Source organism: Triturus cristatus, chromosome 8, assembly GCF_964204655.1.
Source record: "Triturus cristatus chromosome 8, aTriCri1.1, whole genome shotgun sequence".
In the NCBI taxonomy this organism is placed as follows: domain Eukaryota; kingdom Metazoa; phylum Chordata; class Amphibia; order Caudata; family Salamandridae; genus Triturus; species Triturus cristatus.
The window spans coordinates 500,014,414-500,033,599 of record NC_140591.1 but is presented as its reverse complement, the minus strand read 5'-3'; positions in this window follow the sequence as shown (position 1 = coordinate 500,033,599).

The window sequence follows — 19,186 nt, the reverse complement described above, 5'->3', positions numbered from 1 at the left end:
CCAAAATATGAACTACATGCGCTTGTCTTCAAATTGTGGGGACACATCTAGCATCACAATTTGAATTTTTTTTTAGAAGAATCGTCAAACAGTGCCAATGTTATTAGCAAAACAAATAACCCTCTACCAATGAAAACTCTGACCTAAATATAACTGCATAGTGGTGACTGGCACTGTGTAATATAAATGTATCTATATAATATACACACACCCATACACACCTAAATTGTTTACATTTGACTTTGAATGTGTGTGTATATCTATGTATCTATATATATAGATAAACACATGCAAACTCAGATTTAAACAATTAAAGTAAACAACACTGCTTGCACCAAAAGGTATATTGATAAATGAGTGTGCGTGGCAAGGTTCCCTGTTTGTTTTTCTGTGCAGTCTCCTGGCACATTCAACAGTTATGGTGGTTGGTCCACTGGGGGTAAGGGGCGGCAGGGCATGGGGCCTATCTCGCTCCCCTTCAGAGTCACCAGTTCTTGCTTCTAGCTCAGCAGATTACATCGCAAGCAAGGAGTGGAATTTCAATGATAATTCTGAGATTGCCATAAACAATGGGCCAACAGTACCCATTGATCTTTGTTCTAAAGGCTCAATCTACAGGCTGGGCACATTTGTGATCTTTTCTGTGCTGTCGGACATTTATAATAATAAATATACTAGGATCAACAGATAAAGCGAAATGTAACCCACCATGTAATCTCTTTCGTCACTTTACTGAATGCCATGCATCATTAATCCACTTTTATTTCCACAAATGGTCAAACACAACGTATTGCCCCAAATTTTGATAGCATTGCTGCTTTGGGTACAAAAGTATATTTTTCCAACAACTCCAACAGCCATTAATGTCACAATTGCAATTGTCATTTAAGTTCAATTAGTGTTTGTAAAGCACAAAAGTGAATCGCAGAGTTATTTACTTTTGTTTACTTACTATTACAGAAGCCTATGGTAGTAGAGCATAAATGTGCAAAGCCACTTTAAAGTCTGTGCAGTCCTTATTAAATGTCAGCTGTATAGTGGATGAGAGCGCTATGTATTTTACAGAACAGACATTTCATGAATGGGAAGTGAAAATATCACAATACAAATGATGAAAAGTGATGAATATTGTCCTAATTGAAAAAGTTATCAACAAAAACGCCAGTGAGATAATCTAAGCAATGCAATATGTTTAATGATCTGAAAAACATGAGAACAACTGGAGATCTTTAAATTCATATTCTAGATGTTCGAAAGACAATATATTCATTATTTCATTCCTTAATCAAATGATCAATTTGGTCATTTGAGTTGTTATCAGTGATGTCATAAATGGTGTCATAGAACATGTCATAAGTGATGTCATATGCCATATGTAAGATCATAAGCCGTCTTGTTATTGACAAATTTACCTGTCATGTTACTTTAACCTTTGTATTTTTCTACAAATTTCTAAGATTAAAAAAAAAAATCTAAACAGAATGCAAGCCCCCGCTGTGCACTGCCATTGGTGGTGCGCGATGGGGGGTTGGCTGATGGGTCGCACAGCCCCCATCCCCAAGCATCTTTTGGCCCTGGCAATCCCATCCCACAGGGCTATGTATTTTTTTAAGGGGGGGTGGTGCTTCCTGATTCCCCATAAACAATGTTTGGCCTAACGGTGGATTCCCCGGTTCCTCTAATGGCTTGGGTAGGAGGACCATGAGTCCCCACTCTGCATAAACTTCACTGAATTTCTATACTTTAGTGCACATGAAATCTGAACCTAGCTATAATGTCCATGCAATCTTTCTTTTTTCAGTGAATTATTTTAATTCTAATTCTTAACTAGAATGCCCGTGTAAGCTTTGTTTTTTTCAGTGAATTTCTACAGTTTTTTTATGTTCTTTTCTAACTATAATGACAATGTGGCCTTTGGTGCTCTAAGTGAATTTCAAATGTTTTTTATATGTTATTTCCTAAGTATAACGTCCCAGTAACCTTTATTTTTTAAGGGAATTTCAAAGGTTTCTTTAATTGTATTTCCTAACCTGTTACCTTTGAGAGTAGGGTGTGCAAGATGCTGTATAGGATAGTGAGAAGGTGTGTGAGTGGTTTTCTGGGTGTGTGAGTGGGTGTGTGAGTATCTATGTGGGTCTGTGACTGGGTCTCTGAGCACTTACGTGGCTCTGTGAGTTGGTGTGTGAATGTCGGTGTAGGTCTGTGAGTGGTTGTGTGACTGCATGTGTGGGTCTGTGACTGGGTCTAAGAATTTCTGAGTGGGTCTGTGAGTGGGTCTGTCAATGCATGTGTGGATCTGTGAGTATCTTTGTAAGTTTCATTGTTGGCCTGTGAGTGGGTGTGCAAGTGCCTGTATGGCTCTGTGAGTGGGTGTGTGAGTGTATGTATGGGTATATGAGTGAGTGTGTGAGTAGTTTTGAGGGTGTGTGAGTGGGTGTGTAAGTGGATTTGTGTTTCAGTCAGTGGGCATGTGAGTGGCTGTACGGGTCTGTGAGTGTGTGTGTCAGTGGCTGAGCAGTTGTGTGAGTGGGTGTATGAGTGGTTGTATGGGTGTATAGGTGGGTGTGTGAGTGGGTGTCTAAGTGGTTATGTGGGTATGTGAGTGGTTATATGGGTCTGTGAGTGGATTTGTGGATGTATGAGTGACTGTATGGGTGTCTGAGTGAGTGTGTGAGTAGATGGGTAGATCTGTGAGTGGATGTGAAAGTGGCAGAATGGGTGTAAGTGGGTGTATGTGTGTCTGTGTCAGTAGCTGTCTGAGTGATTAGGCCAGAATTGAGCTTTACCTGCCCCTTTATCTAACAAGAGTACACAGTTTTGCATAAACTGTCTAACCAACTGGAGTACATTCTTCCTATTAATTAGTAAATGCTTCCTCACTAGGTACATATCTAGTGCATATTCTACACTATGGCTGCGTAATGGACCATGAAGAAATGTTTCCAGTGGCCTTGTGTGCATTTTTCAATATGATCGTTTCTCGTGCATCTTCATCCACAAATCTTTGATAACATGAATCCTCATATCTACACCAAACAAGGGTGCTTCCTCTGAACTATATAAAGACAGTGCTTCTGTGTTTGGTTGAGATGTCCACATGATGATTTCAGATTGTTTTTTAAATGTGGAATTGCTGATTAAACACACTTGCTTTACTTTCGATAAGCCCAGGAATTTAGAATGATTTGTCCTTTACAAAAGTCGAGCTTCAAATGGGGCACCCACTATGTTTATATTTCTAAGTGCTTCCTGTTGAGGACTAATTTCTGGAAAATGAGCAACAGGGTCAGAACAGAACCTGATCATCCCCTTTATCCAACAAGAGGCAACAGTTTTGCACACAAAAAAGTCGACCCAACTGCCAGTAAGTGCTACCTTGTTCAGTAAATGTCTAGTGCGTGTTCTACTCTACAGCGGCATAATAGACCACGAGGAAGGTTCTCCAGTGATCTTGTGTGCATTTTGGCAATGTGATTCTTCCTTGTGTGTCTTCATTCAGAATCCTGTGATAACATGAATCCTCCTATAGAGATGACAATGAGACTGCAAAGAGGTAAATCTCCACAAAATAAGTGTCCTTCCTCTCACCTATATGAAGTATGAGGTCCTTTAAAGAAGGGAAGGTGGGCTGTGTGCCCCCATGCCGATTATAGCCCCAGGGACCCCATCCTCCAGGGCCCAGCCACTTGATAATGAGTGCCCTGGCAACATCCAGGGTGGGCACCTCCGGACATAGGGAGCCAGCCCTGGAGTGTGGTGGTCCCCAGGGACATTAATTGCTACAGGAGTTGGGCTGCACCCCCCCCCCCTCATTTCTTTATTTAGAGACAGCCCCGGGGACAAAAATGTCATGGAAGTGGGGGTCATGCGACCTCCATCCCAGTTAAAATGTAGCTGTGCCCCGGCGAGGTGATGGTCCCTGGGGCAATTTAAAAGTAGTGAGGGTGGTCCATGAGGCCCCCTTCTTATTTTACGATTAAGCCTGAGGAGATGATGGTCCCAAGGGCCATAAAAGGCCTCCCTCCTCATGTTTTCACATTTGCCTGGTCCCAGGGAGTTGGTGGTCCCTAAGGCCCAAATTGGCAATGGTAAGGGGGGGCGGTTGTGCCCCCCTGCCCATAATATATATAAAAATAAGCTCCCAGGAGTTGGCTCATTTGGGTACTCCAATACATACAACTGCAGGAGACCGTGCTTTTATTTTTTTTCAATGTTGTCATGGATTCTTGGATCCACCTGCAATTTCATGTAAAACTTGAAAAATAAAAGTATTTTGGCCCTGGAGGGGTCCCTCCACAACCCCACCATCAGGCCTAAGGAATCAGTGTATTCCCACTCTGCTTGCTTCTCTTGTTTGGGACTTGGCTGAGTCTGCATCCTAAAATGGCTGCTAATACTTCCTGGTTAAAGTTGTGGCAGCCAATCAGATCTTAGCATGAGATCTGTTGGATTAGTGAGGATCTGTGTCCCTAGCTATACAATTTTGTTTTTCCTTTAATGTCCCAAAAACTACTGAACAGATTTACACCAAATCCCCAAAACACTCTTTCTGGACCAATACCTACCTTTCTGCTAAATTTAGTGAAATTCTGTTCAGCCGTTCGGGCTGCAGTTCTGTCTAAAATCTCTAAGTGAATTTGCATGGTAAACACACTTTTTATTTACTCTCCCTTTCTCATGACCCAAACTTGATGGATCATGCCGAAACTTTCCATGCACAGTTAGTACCAATTGGGGGAAAGGTTTATAAAGATTGATGGTCAGTAGGTTTTCTATCTATCCATCCATCCATCCATCCATCCATCCATCCATCCATCCATCCATCCATCCATCCATCCATCCATCCATCCATCCATCCATCCATCCATCCATCCATCCATCCATCCATCCATCCATCCATCCATCCATCCATCCATCCATCCATCCATCCATCCATCTATCTATCTATCTATCTATCTATCTATCTATCTATCTATCTATCTATCTATCTATCTATCTATCTATCTATCTATCTATCTATCTATCTATCTATCTATCTATCTATCTATCTATCTATCTATCTATCTATCTATCTTGATAGATAGATAGATAGACAGACAGACAGACAGACAGACAGACAGACAGACAGACAGACAGACAGACAGACAGACAGACAGACAGACAGACAGACAGACAGACAGACAGACAGACAGACAGATAGATAGATAGATAGATAGATAGATAGATAGATAGATAGATAGATAGATAGATAGATAGATAGATAGATAGATAGATAGATAGATAGATAGATAGATAGATAGATAGATATAGATTTAAATATAGATATATAGATTTAAACTACAAAAAAAGTTGTGGTGTTCTAAGACGACCTTCATCCCAGGTTTCAAGAACAACAGGGTTGTACAAAAATCTTTTTTTCACTACTAATTTTCATTTCTTTTTTCACACTATCTTTGTGGTTTCTATCTACTTACTGTTTACAGTAGAAACAGGTGTGAAGCCCTTTGGTGAACCCAGAAATATATACATCTCTAAAAAGCAATTTAAAACTAAGAAAATAATTTGTGTAAATCACTCATGGTGTTCCCAAAAAACGAATCATTGGAATAAAAAAATAAAAAAAGGAAAATAAGAAGCAAAATATAGAAATCAGTGAGAACATTTTTATTTTAAATATTTTGCCCCAATGGCAGGTTGGCAAAAGCAATAAACTGATATGCCTTTTAGACTCATCTGGACTAAGGGGTATATAAGTTGTGACACACAGAGCCAACAAAAGAGCTGCAGCTTTTAATAATGTTTTTTATGTACAAACCATGCCTCAATTAGTATGGTAAAATATAATGAATGAAAATTGAGTATGAGGTTAACCCCATGTATTTTTATATGAACCCTGGATATTGACCTTTGGAATAGTGGTTATTTGTACAACTGTGAATTTGGGGTTACACTTACTATCATATGAGACAGAGGGCATTTTGCAAAATATGTTCACATGTTGCACACCGGCTTAAAACTGGAATCCAAAATATGGTGGAAATTCAATTGATAACACCAAATGTTGAACTATTCAATCTGCCCACACTTCTTCTGATAAAAAGGTACCCCAATTTTCTGGCTGGCCCTGCCGCCTATTTTAGGAAAGGCCTCAAAATGTCAGGTGAAGATATCAAGATTGTGCAATGAAAGTTGACCCATTTTGGCGATCTACATTGGTGCAGTATTAGGACCCAGACTGGGCTGCCACCTATGGAATTCAAAGATACTAAGACATTTAAAAAAAGACTAGACACACAGAAGATATCAGAGTGTGATGACTTCCTTAGATCCCACAGTGTTTTCTTACCCATAATTTCCATCAAACGTTAAATTTAGGCAAAAATCACACATTTCTGTGAGGCAAGGTTCCATAATCTGCAGGGATCTGCAAAATGTGTAACCTGGCAGTATTCCCATACTTCTGAGAAAGATAATGACCCACTTGTGTGGCTAAGACAGGAAAGTCCCCAAAATGCGTTGTAAAAGCAACCAGTTTCCCTTTGAAAATTGGCCTATTTTGGCAAGGTGAATAGCTATGTAAATTTGGATCTGGATGTGGACACCACCCAGGGTAACCTACCAAATCCATACAGTCGCAAAAAGTAGACAGAGTGGTGTGACGTGTCTGATTGCCTCGTCATTTTCTTACTCGGAATGCCCTGCAAAAGTAAAATTTTGACTAAGATTACAGATTTGCCTCACATTTCTGTGAGGAAAAGTTCGAAAATCTACAGGTATGCACAAACTTCTTACCACCCAGAATGTCTACGCTTCTCCCCATACAAATAGCACCCCATTTGTGTGGCTTGGCCTATCGCCTGTGGCAGGAAATACTCTAAATTGCAGCATGGAGACAATATGCCCTTGCCCTGAAAATTATCCCATTTTGGTGATGTGGATAGCTATAGTATTTGAGCCCGGTGGTGGACACCGCCCAAGGAAACCCACCAAACCTAGACATTTATGGATACCAATAGGAGTCCAGGGAGGTGCCATATGGGTTGATCACACAGAGGTTTATTAAAAGTCCTGCAAATATCAAACTTTGGCTAAAATGCTTCTTTTTTCACATTTCTGTGAGGCAAAGTTCAAGAATCTGTAAGGACTCCCAAAATTCTTAACACCCAGCATTCCCACTTTTCTCCCGATAAAAATGGTACCCCACTTGTGGGGTTGGCCCTAGTATCTGAGACCAGAACAAACCAAAGCAGGGACCATGCGAAACCCACATTGATTTTATATGGTCACAGTTGTCATTTGTTTCGTCAAAAAGATTTCGCAAGGCTCCATAACAAGGCAAGTAATGGGCCATTAAAGGTATATGTCCATGCACGACCATTTGAAGTCAAATAATAACTCTATATTTGACTCCACCACTTCAGTCACTTTTCACTTTTGTGTGGTATAAAATGAAGCAAGTTAGAAAGCAGAGGCTTGACTGCGATGGCCACTGGGTCCAGTAATAACTTTGTTCCTGATTCAAAAATTTGCTTCTGTCACATGGATGACTCTTTTTCTCTGTTGCAGAAATGGGGTCAGCAAAGTGTCAATCCTGCAGGAGAGCAATATTCTCTACATTAGTGACTTTTTTAACCCCTTCGCTGCTTGGCCTCCCCACCCCCCTCCCCCCACCCCTCTTTTGTGCTAAGCCTTTTTGGGCTATTTGGGGTAGTTTCTGCTTAGGCTCCTATAACTTTTAGACCACATAAGGTATTCACACCAAATGTGTGTCATTTTCTTCCAATATAATGGGGATTCTAAAGGTACACAGGGTTTGTAGATTCCCCTAGAGGAGACCCAGAAATTAGCCAAAATACAGCTAATTTGTTTTTATGGGGGGGAAATTGGAAAAAAGTGCTGCAAGTCAAAGTGTCTGTTTTTTTCCCTGCAAACGGTATCAACAAATGATTTGTGGGGCTGAAATCACAATTTCCCTAGCTTTTAGGGATTGACAGACTTTTGTACGAAAACCAACATTTTTTGCACAGTTTTGGCATTTTAATGGGAATTAGCCTATTTTTGCTATTTTCATTATTTCAACCTTATTCCAGTTAATGGTAGAAATGGGTATAAAAGCAATAATAGATCCTGGAAAGCTATACATTTTAGAAAAGTAGAAACAATTCTGAATTCAGCAAGGGGTCATTTGTGTAGATCCTTCAAGGTTTCTTTATAAAAACTAACAGTTGAATATAGGAAAAATTGATAATTAGTTGGAAAAAACCCAGCCATTCGTTCCAACATTTTCACCTGTAACGTCTTCTAATTAAGACAGATGTTTGAAAGCAATATAAAGTTACATCCGCTGGACCTTTCTGGTTGTGGGGATATGTAGGACTTGTAGATTCACCAAGAACCCGACGAACCCAGAGCCAATAACTGAGCAGCATCTTGCAATGGTTTTTTATTATGTACCAGGTATAGAGCAATTAATTTGGGAAAATATATACATGGAAAAATTGGTATGAAAGACACCTGTGTATTACTGAAATTGTAACAAAATATAGAGTTTAGAAACAGTAGATATTTGCACATTTCTGAAATTGGGAGTACCCATAATAGCATGAGAATTTTCTGACATTTTTCATATTGACTTCTTTTGTACACATTGTCGCTCATTTGGAAGGCATAAATGCATCAAAAGTCAATAGGTATTAACAGTAGCTGTACAATTCTGTGTTACCCTAAGTCTCCCGATAAAAATGGTATCTCATTTGTGTGGGTAGGCCTAGTGCCCGCGACAGGAAACGGCTTAAAACGCAACGTGGACACACTTTATTTTTACAGTGAAAACTGACCCTTTTTTTGCAAAGTGCCTAGCTGTAGATTTAGAACCCTAGCTTTGCCGGCATATAGCGGAAACCTAGCAAACCTATAAATGTTTGAAAACTAGACACCCAGGGGAATCCAGGATGGGGTGACTTGTCTGGCTCACACCAGGTTCTGTTTCCCAAAATCCCTTGCAAACCTCTAAATTTGTCAAAATAAACACATTTTCCTCACATTTCTGTGGTGGAAAGTTCTGGAATGTGTGTGGATTCTAAAATTCCACCCACCTCGCAAACCCAAAGTCTTTCGAGAAAATGGGACCCTTATTTGTGTGGGTAGGCCTAGTGCTTGCGACAGGAAACGGCCCAAAACGCAATATGGACACACCACATTTTTACAGTGAAAACTGACCCTTTTTTTGCAAAGTGCCTAACTGTAGATTTTGAACCCTAGCTCTGCCGGCACCTAGGGACACCTAGCAAACCTATACATTTTTAAAAACTAGACACCCAGAGGAATCCAGGATAGGGTGAGTTGTCTGGCTCACACCAGGTTCTGTTACCCAGAATCCCTTGCAAACCTCAAAATCTGTCAAAAAAACAGATTTCCTCACATTTCTGTGGTGGAAAGTTCTGGACTCTGCGTGGATCCACAAATATCCACCCACCCCGCACTACCCGAAGTTTTCAGAGGAAAATGGTACCTCACTTGTGTGGGTAGGCCTAGTGTCCATGACAGGAAACAGCCCAAACTGCAACGTGGGCACACCACATTTTCACAGTGAAAATTGACCCTTTTTTTGCAAAGTGCCTGGCTGTATATTTTGAACCCCAGCTCTGCCGGCACCTAGGGAAACCTAGCAGACCTATACATTTTTGAAAACTAGAAACCCAGGGCAATCCAGGATGGGTGACTTGTCTGGCTCTCACAATGTTCTGTTACCCAGAATCTCCTGCAAACCTCAAAATTTGTCAAAAACACACATTTTTCTCACATTTCTGTGGTAGAAAGTTCTGGAATCTGTGTGGATCCACAAAATTCCACCCACCCCACATTCCCCAAAGCCTTCTGAGAAAAATGTTACCTCACTCGTGTGGGTGGGTCAAGTACCCGGAGCAGACAAGGGCCCATAACATGTTGAGGAGACATCAAAATGACCTATCACAAAACAACCTGGTTTTGCAATGGGGGAGTCACATGGGTTTTTGGCCCTGGGCTCAGTGGCCATCTTGGGAAGCTACCAAACCCACACATTTCTGAAAACTGGATAACGGGGGAGTTCAGCGAGGTATGGCTTGCGTGGATCCGCCAAAGTTTTCCTACCCAGAATGCCCTGCAAACCTCAAATTTAGCTGAAAAAAATCAATTTTTTCTCAAATTTCTGCATGGGAAAGTTCTGGAATCTGCATTGATCCACAAATTTCCTTTTACACAACATTCCCCCAGGTCTACCGATAAAAATTGTGCCTCACTCGTGTGGGTGGGTCAAGTACCCACGACAGGCTAGGGACCAAAGCTTATTGAGGAGAATTCAAAATGACCTATCACAAAACAACCTGGTTTTGCAAGTGGATCACCTGGGTTTTTGTCCCCGGGCTCAGTGGCCATCTTGGGAAGCTACCAAATCCACACATTTCTGAAAACTAGACATCCAGGGGAGTCTAGCGAGGTATGGCTTGCACGGATCCCGCAACGTTTTCCTTCCCAGAATGCCCTGGAAACCTCACATTTAGCTGATAAAAACTAATTTTCCACATATTGTTGGGTGGAATCACCGTGCCGGCACAAATGTCCTACCCCCACAGCGTTCCTCTCAGTCTCACGAGTAAAATGATGTGGCAGCTAAATGTCAAGGTACAACTATTCTAAATTGACTGCATTGTATATGACTCAGACACAGCAGATTCGCAGTCAGAAACTTCCCCCAATGCACAGTGGGTCACACAGTCCACCAAAGCAGTGAATATGTGTAGCCAATTATTTTTCACAAATTATCCCTTGGGACTGAGACCAATCCTAGGAGGTTAATCTGTGAAGTGTACTCTCAATGTTGTAATGGGACTAACAGTGTGTCGTGTGCCCCACAAGGTTAGCTCCTCATTGGAGTGTGAGCTATCAATTCAAATGTACAATATACCACGAAAACACTGCCCCACACATGTAATGTACAAGAAAATCTTCATTTGCACTAGTGTCTGCCCTGCCGACCGATTAGTTGGTCGTCATGGTGAACGACACGGTGAGTATTCAAAGGATGCGGTTGCAGCATCCGAACCGAGTATGTTGCACCCATTTGGCTGTTGGTCGGTATGGTGACAGGCACGCGTTTCGTTTTGTGTCCGATTCGTGTGCAAAATGAATTGGTAACCTTCCATCACCAATGAATCTAAGTCAATAGCGGGCCGATGAGGGTATTTTGAACATCGCTGTAGGCGTGTCAGATGTCAGCAATGTTATGGATTGGACAGATTTGGATAATGCGACCCAGTTGCACCTACCGCTTTGTCCGCGTGGAAAAGAGACCACATCTGCTGCACAAATAAAGGTCTGTCTGTTCCCTACACACCTCACTTGCCTGTACTGCCTGCACTACCTGCACATTACCTGCAAATCCCCATATCTCAGCTGATGTGCAGTGGACAGGGACCCAGCATTCACTAAAGAGGATAACCACACCCTGCTGGACAACCTCCTTCCACTGTACAGACAGCTGTATGGCACCACAGAGGAGCAGGTGAGTAACGATTCCAATGCAAACAGAGTTCCTGTAAGGTTCGCTGTGTGTAGAATTGTGTTCTGGGCAGGTACACTGCTGTAGAAGTGTGTGTACTGGGTGGTGTTGACTTCTCAGCACTGTTCACATGGGATGAAGGGCTCATTGTACACAGGACAACAGCCCATAATGCCACTTATTCACCCCTTAGACATTGTTGCCAATCTTATCCTGAACAATGTGTAAAATTGTGTGACTCTGAAACATGTAGCATGTGACTTAAGGATTGTCACCATGTGATTCCCACAGGTCGACTCCCATCAGAAGGCAAAGATGTGGCAGACCATCGCCCGGACAGTTTGTTCAATGGGGGTCATGAACCAACGCATCCGCCACTGCCGGAAGAGGTGACAGAACCTCCAAGGCTAGATGCAGAGGATTGCGCGGGTCCAACTGAAACTGTCACCTCCACAGAAGAGGGGCGGATGCCAGACCCTACCCCCCCTTGCTCCGGATTCTTGCGGTGGTCTTCCCTGACATGGATGGGCAGTTGAAGGCTAGACAAGAGCAAGGAGGGGTTGAGTATGTGCCATGTCACGCACCAATGTTCAACATGCATGTTGCAGTCTCTCACCCTGCTGTCCCTCTTACAGTTCGTAAGTCATCCAAACACACAGTTCTGTCTCAAAAGATGCATATGCACCATGACTAGTAAATTCCCTGTTGTGCCCCTTTCCATCTGTGACATGTGGGTCACTCATGTCCAGGGTAGTGACTGTAGTCCCATGCTCATGTGATCAGTGCACTCTACAACAACATGTGCATGGAGATGACCTTCAGGAGTGATACAGTTGTCTCACATGTGTCAGCACATGACTAATGTATGACCTGTACCCAGTGTGGTTCAAACATATATGTGCTGTATGTTGCAAGAGGAACACATAGGTGTGTGATGCCAATGCTATACATCCTGGCCTCAGGTGACACTAATGTGGATGCCTTGTTGAGTTTATCTTGCTCATTCTGGCAAATTTCTGTCCCAGTTGTAGTGCTCAGTGTAATCACATGTATCCCGTGGGCCAAGTGTGACACTTGCTTATCACATGTTTGTATGTGTTATTCCTTTTTCTCCTTTAAAATGAGAGAATCCATATGTCAGACTCTGTTACAGTGACTACACGTGACCGTTTTTGACAGACACAGGTGGTCACTGTTGGAAACAAGGCTACACTTCAAATGTACTGTTTATGTATCACATACACAATTGTTTACATGTGTGTAAAATCTTGTGACTATAAATACATATGGCTTATTCATCCATGAGCATGGTGCATTACTTTTATCATGATAGATGTCAACTGTGCATCCAATTTAGTTTGTGAGTTCACAAATCCTGATGGTGAACAGGAGCATTGTCGGCTTGTCAAAGTGTACAAATTGTGTCTACCATATAAGGGACATGCAGACTTGGCAGACAAAGATGTGGACTGAAGCAGAATGGGCAGGATTGGGACAAAGTGGTGACTGGAATCATGTGATGTTGAGGTTCTGTCCTACTAGTCCATATAGATTGTACACCCAGACAGGCCAGTGGCATAGTGTACCACGTGAAGAATTGCAATGATGCAGTTATTGGTCTTCAATTTATGTTTGATATTGTACAAATATTTAACTGTTGGACTGTATAAATTGTGCATGACATCCTGGAGAATCCCTGAAACACTGTCCATGGCTGACACAAGACAGTGGGCCAAGTGCCTCTCACCCTAGCTAGGCCTACCATCTTGTGGTTTACAAAATAAGAATCAGATGTGCGACCTGACAGCAGAGGACCTAAGACAGTGGTCAAATGACCACTATCACTGTTATCTGTGTGAAATGAGTCATTCACTGACTATTTCAGCCTGCTGTATTGCAGGCTGATCGTTTTTCCAGTTTTCAAAATTAGATGACTGGGTATTGAAGAATGTTTAGCATGTCACATTTAAAATGTGTGCATCCCATTTGCAGTGTCAGTTCAAGACTCCCTTGCAGGAGATGAGACAGGTATGTATGTATGGAAGCCGGGAGGTAGCTGTGCTGTTTAGAACAATTGTGTGCTCCCTGTTTTTAATATTGCTGTGTGTAACGATTGGCTTGATTTACAAAGCCTTTTTACTTTGCACCTTATATATTCTGTTATCCCCCACCCTGCTTGGACCTCTTAGCGCGGTCTCAGCACCTCCTCACCTTCACATTTGCACGCTTGCCGGGTCCATCCCAGCCGACTTAGGCGCTGAGGACACTCTCCATCCCCGGGCGTGATTGAAACCGCGGCGGCCATTTTAGGTTGGGGAAAGCATCAGACGCTCCCCAGTGGACAGTATAAATGAGGAAGGACATGCTTCCGCGCAGCGGACGCGAGCAGCGGTCGCGCCGTGTCCGCGCCGGAGTCGTGCCAGAGTCCTGCCCGTCTGCGCCCGTCAGCGCCAGGAAGGCGCCAGGGCCCAGGTATACCACTCGCCAACAAATACACCCAGGTTTGTCAAGGGAACGCGTACTTGCTTTTAACAAACACTCTATACTCTGCAACAACGCTCTGAACCCCGATACATGGGTAGGCCCAGTCGGCTGTCAGTACTGTAAAGCTATATGTGCCCCGGAACCAGTACCTAATGTTAACTCAGGGCCTTTTGTCCTGCAAGGGGGGCTCATTAACGCTAGGTCACTGTGTAAGAATGCCCTACACATTCATGACTTGATCATAGAGGGGGACTTAGATTGGCTCCTCATCACAGAAACCTGGCTAAAGGCATGGTGTAATCCTGATATAGCACTGGCCGTCCCGCAAGGTTTTCTTATTCAACATCTGGAGAGACAGAATAAACGGGGAGGGGGCCTAGCCATCATCCATCGTGATACCATGAAATGTACTACGTTTGAGTTACCAGATATTAAGAGTGCAGAGGCCATGGCTTTCTGTTTAAATATCCATGATTCTTTCACATTCTCTGGTGTCCTGGTATATCGTCCTGCGGGCCAACCGAATGATTTCCTGGATAGCATTGGTGATGTTCTGAGCGAGCTTACGCTCAGATTTGCTCACTTTACGCTACTGGGAGATCTCAATCTCCATCTGGACTCCCCGGAAGGACCAGAGGTAGCCTGTTTCATGGACATAATCAACATCCTCGGCCTGAAACTGTTGACACGGGAACCTACTCATACTGCAGGACATATATTGGACTGTATCTGTTCTAACTCTGATGCTGTGACAATTAAACCCCCTAGCACTGAAACCTGGTCAGACCATAAATTTGTCCCATTTGATTTGTCACTGGGAAACAATGCTTCAAGCATAATCGCTAGGAAAATTACCAGGAGCTCCAAACCTGACTGGAAAAAAACACTTACCCAGCCTGATCTCCTAGAGAAAGTAACAAATAGCAAACCCACACTAACTGGCCACACCTCAACAGACAATCAGTTGTTCTGTGAATGGATCATATCACTTAGGAAATCCTCTGGTCCAACAAGCCCAAATAATAATCTTCGAGCTACAAAAAACAAAAAGAGTGCCCCATGGTTCTCACATGCGTTAAAATTGGAACTAGGCGAAGTTAGATCGCGGGAACGTAGGTGGCACAGAAACTATGAGGTTAACCATTGTCTCACCTATAAAACAGCACGGAGACAGTACCATACTTCAATTAAGCGGGCAAAAAAAGCCTACTACCTAGAGGCAATCTCCTCTTCAAACAATGGGTAGAAAGCAATTTTTAAGATTGTTAACAGCTTCACCAACCACAAGGTCCTCTCACAGGAAATTCCACCATCCCTGCCCCTCTGTAACTCCATTGCCAACTATTTTGAAAAGAAAATCCAAGACCTGGTCAAGGACTTTCCAAAACCTATACTGACCGCCTTAGAAACTGGAAGGAGAGAGCCAATCCAGGAAAATATAAATATGCCCTGCTTTAATGTATTTGACCCCATCTCCTTAGAAGAGTCTCATCAGGCTATTCTTCTGAGTAAATCCGGATCTCCTTTTGATCCCTGCCCCCCCTCGTTCCTACAAGTTTTGGTTAACGAGGTGAACCCTATCATTAACAGTATTATTAATTCCTCACTTTCCTCGGCTGAAATCCCTTGCGAATGGAAGTTAGCAGCTGTCAAGCCCCTCCAAAAGAAACCCATGTCTGATCCGACTATCCTCTCTAACCTCCGTCCCATCTCGCTGCTCCCGCTGTTGTTTAAATTGACCGAAGCATTTGTCAATAAACAACTTACAGAATTTCTGGAAAAAAATAACATCTTGCATGCCAACCAATCTGGCTTTAGGGCTAAACATTCAACTGAATCTGCCCTTCTATTCACGGCAGAGACCCTGCGAACGGCTCTGGACCAAGGGAAGAAGGCTGTCCTGATCTTGCTTGATCTGTCGGCAGCCTCCGACACGGTCTCGCACTCTATCCTGAGTGATCGTCTTTTTAAGTCAGGAATAAGAGAGGTAGCGCTGACTTGATTCAAAAACTTTCTTGGCCATAGATGTCAAGTTACAGTGCTAGGGGAATTCAGCTCTGAGGAAAAACATATCAGTGCAGGGGTCCCACAGGGCTCTAGTCTTAGCCCTGTACTCTTCAATCGATATATGGTTCCCCTGATTGAGCTCATTTCCTCCTATCAGATCAGCACAATATCATACGCCGATGATACTCAGCTCATTCTGGTGCTGGACAGAGAGCTGCCTGGAGCTGAAAAGAACCTTTAAAACTGCCTCACTGCCACTTTCGAGTGGATGAAGTGCAACAATCTCAAATGCAATTCGGGGAAAACCGAAATCTTGCCTTTCGGCCCACAAAATTTGTTTTCACCCAAACAATGGTGGCCTGAAGACGCCGAAGCCCCCCCCCAAATACCATCTCCTCTGCCCGTAACCTAGGCATCAAGTTCAATGATGCTTTATCATTTAAGCAACAAGCTGTGGCCGTGGCAGGCACTTGCTTTCACATCATCAGAACCCTCAGAAAGTTTTTTTACCTCTTCCCCTTCCAGCAAGGAAAACGGTAGCGGTTGCACTTATAACATCTAGACTGGACTACTGTAACAGCCTGTATGCAGGAGCAAATAAATCTGTGCTCCACCGACTACAGATGGCCCAGCATGCAACCGCCCGTCTGGTCCTTGGCTGGCCTAGAAAGTCATCAGCCTTGGCAGCCCTCACTATCCTCCACTGGTTACCAATACATAAGCGTATCCTATTCAAAATCCTGGTTATCACTTTTAGAGCCTTTCACTCACAAGGACCCAGGTATTTGTCGAACGGCTTTAAGCGCTATCATCCTGCCCGCAGCCTAAGGTCCTCTAATCAAAACCTCCTAGTGACCCCTAAATTCAGACTCTCCAGTAAGGGTGGGAAATCCCTTGCTGTAATCGGCTCCGGGGCGTGGAACAAACTGCCACCTCAGCTTCGGCGAATTTCAACAGAAAAACTTTTTAGGAAAGCCCTGAAGACTTGGGTTTTCTCCCTTACAGACACTGCATACAAAGCCCTAGTATAATATGCACAGGATCCCTCCAACAACATCAGTAAGCCAACATGTTCCATCTATGTTGACACCTAGCGCCAAGATGCTCCCTGGAGTGATAGCTGCTCTATACAAATGTACCTTCCATTCCATTCCATTCCACAAGACTGTCAAGAGCATTACAATTCAGACCACATGCTATGTAGTGTAGGAGTTGACAGTGTGATTGTTGGCTTTGACATTGATCTAACCAAAGTTGCACATGCCATCATGTGTCTGAGAACCATGGTTAACTGGCAGATTTGCAGGTGCCATATACACTTATGTGTAATGAGTAGAAAGCTGCAGTCAAAATGATGTATATGCTTGCTCTGTGAGGATTTGTGATGATACCCGTGTGTCAAGTACATGCCGATGACTCACGTGAATCTCTTTGGCATTCTTATTCACAGCATCAGCACTGGCTACCGGAGGAAGCAGTGCCACGGATCAAGGGGAAGCAACTTGCAAGACTGGGTCCAGTGCGGAGAAAAAGGAGGGACTTAGTGGCACAGAGGGTGAGGGAGCCACACCGAGGGCAGCTCCAGATCACCATCTGAAGGAGCTGCCGAAGATTACACCTCCAGTGATGACTCCCTTGAGGAGGTGGGTGAGCCAGGATTGATTCAAACTACCATTGAGTCTGCCACCCCCTCCACCACCATCTCCACCCTCCCAGCTGCTCCCATGCCCAGTGTCTGTGGCTGCTCCCATGTAGGGGAGCATGTCTCCTTTGGGCCAGGCACCGCACCCCCTGCACCAGTCTCCCCTGCTGCCCTGAGTGTGGAGGCCATGGATTTGCTGAAGTAGATCACTGTGGGAAAGATCTCTGTGCTGAATGTCCTCCATACGCATTCCAGTCTCTTGACACAACTGGTGTCATTCATGGAGTGCATCCACTCAGACATTTCTGCACTACAGAGATCAAACCAGGCACTGGCATCCACACTGATGGCAGCAGAGTCATTCCTTTTCCCCATCCACAGTCCCAACCACCCTACCGACCCAACCACATGCAAACATGCACATGCACACACATCAACATCCACTTGCAGCACATAAACCCACACATACAACTCCAAACCCACAAGCATGCACACTCAGGGAACTGACAGCACACACACCAGGGAGATGCCTAGACAACACAAACATGCATCCACAGGCACTCTGCATACTTCAGATCCCTCTGCCTCCACAATCTCTACCCTTGACTCTCCTGCACCCCCCTCTGCCCAGAAGCTATTCCTCAGTGACCTTTGTCTCTTCCCCAAAGACCCATCTGTCCCCCTCCCAAGGGGAAGAGAAACCCCCCCGGCATTGAAACCTGACCCCACCACACCCCTAAAGAGGAGTAGCCCAAAAAAACATGAATATCCCCTGAGAGTACTAAATCAAAAACCCCACCACTGACCCATACTTACCCCGCCAAAAAAGGTAGTCCCAGCCTGCCAAAGATCCTGAGTCCATCCCCATCACAGGTTTCCCCATCCACAAGTACACAATCCCAAAGAAAGTCAGGCCCAGCCCCTCCCCCTCTCCCATGAACATTCCCCCTCCAATGATCCCCCCCACAGTCTGAAACTACCACTGTAGTGGACCCCTCTCCTCAATCTGGCCTATCCACTGCAGTGGACCCACACCCCCCTCAATCTAGCCCATACACTGCAGTGGGACCCCCTCAATCTGGCCCATCCACAGCAGAGTACCCACACACCCCTCAATCTAGCCCATCCACTGCAGTGGACCCACACACCCCTCTGGATCCCATCCGTCCTACAGACCAACAGATCTTCCCTAGTCCGGTCCCATTGGTGCCTGGTACGGCCCCAGATGCCCCTCCCGTGCGGAGGTGTCCCCTTGTGCTTACAGTGCAGGCAAGTGCTGGAAGGGGATTACCCCTAACCCCCTCAAAGACTTTAAAAATATGGACAGGACATTGGCCTTATGTTAAAGTTTGACTATATGGCATTTTCAAACTGAATAGAGGATGTTGGAAGTTCCTTAATGTTGATTTCTGTGTCCCATAACTTGCTTATAAATCAACTGTCACTCATGTACAGTTCTTGTGGTGGGTATACAATGAGGTTATTAAATCATGGACTGCATGTGGTCCATGGAG